The 1,289-nt window shown below is 46.9% G+C and overlaps 1 long non-coding RNA gene across 1 annotated transcript; it reads left to right on the top strand.

The window, feature by feature from the left end:
* Positions 1 to 51: 51 nt before the first annotated feature.
* LOC116217152 lies at positions 52 to 825 on the top strand. Its single transcript, XR_004161258.1, has 2 exons — positions 52 to 338; positions 586 to 825. It is a non-coding gene; the product is annotated as an uncharacterized LOC116217152 (long non-coding RNA).
* Positions 826 to 1,289: the final 464 nt, after the last annotated feature.

Raw genomic sequence — 1,289 nt, 5'->3', positions numbered from 1 at the left:
CAGCTGATAGTGAGATAGCTGATAGATAGATAGAGTTGATAGCGATATAGAAAGCTGATAACAGAAATTTATTTGGTCTCTGCTGCAGGTGAGCCACTGAGTCCTCAGACAGCATCCTCCCCTCCAGCATGTGATGAAGAGCAATGCCTGGTGCTGCCCGGCGCCGGCAGAACAGCAGCTCTGGGAACGCCTGTCCTGCCAGCACAGCACTGGGGAGAAGAGGACGCACCTCCTGCTCAGAGGGAGGGATGTCAGTGTGTGCACATGGCCCAGCTCCCAGCCTGTTCTCCTGGCTGGGAGGGGCGTTCCCATGAGATAAGCCTGGGGCAGCAGAGGAGGTGAGGATGGCCAGAAACGTTCCACAGCTTCTTTCCTTGTAAAGGGCACTTCTCGGCTGATAACACCAGTGGGGCTTTTATTTTCTCAAAGTGCTTAACCTCAGCAGGAGGCTGAAACTGAATGATAGACTCTTCCATAGGCACTTTTCACTTTCATAATTGAAAATGTCAAAATCTCATTTCTCTCGTTGTTGTGATTTTCTTTCTTGACTTGGCAGCAACTAACTCTTCTTTGCATTTGGTTTAGTTACTCTTCTCCCATAACCTCAGCATCGATGACGCCCGCCTGACCCAGGATGAGAAAGGAAGAACTGGACAGGAGAGGAGAGCACAGCTGACACTGCCAGTCTGAAGTGATGTGTGGGAGTCTGACTGGGCCAGCAGAGGACAGATAGGGAGCATGGGGACATAGTTAACACAAAAATGTCTGTTAGTTAGTAGTGTTATTGTCGAAAAGCTCTGTAAATAAATTATTTGATATCATTCATATCCTTCTTATCTTGTGTTGTTTAAAACTACGTGGATTCGTAGACTGATAGTTCTGAAAATAGGTGTCAGAACCATAAGCCTTTTCCAGTTGTCTTACTTGTTTTATTTTAAGGTGAAACCCCTGACTGATTTTAAAGTATGTCTCACACAAGGGAGTAGAAACTGATGTTAGAGCAGTTGCTTAACAACTTTTGTAACAGATGAACTCCAGATTCTCAGTCACAAAGAGCAAAAGGCAGAGTAATGTCTGCATGCCACATGCACCAATTTGCTAATGCTGGGGAAAGGGAGGAGTGTGCCATCCTAACTGTTGCAGACCACTGCTACGAGGAGAAAGAATGAAAAAGCTGCCCACAATTATGGACACGTTTCAGAAGTGCATTCCAAACCCATGTGTCGTTTCTGCGTTCCACAAGGCACCGCTCAGGGAAGGCACAGGGATTGCCAGAGCAGGTCAAGGGG

Source organism: Meleagris gallopavo, chromosome 14 (assembly GCF_000146605.3).
Source record: "Meleagris gallopavo isolate NT-WF06-2002-E0010 breed Aviagen turkey brand Nicholas breeding stock chromosome 14, Turkey_5.1, whole genome shotgun sequence".
Classification (NCBI taxonomy): Eukaryota; Metazoa; Chordata; class Aves; order Galliformes; family Phasianidae; genus Meleagris; species Meleagris gallopavo.
Note: the sequence above shows the minus strand (reverse complement) of the source record. Positions and strands in the feature narration are given on the sequence as shown.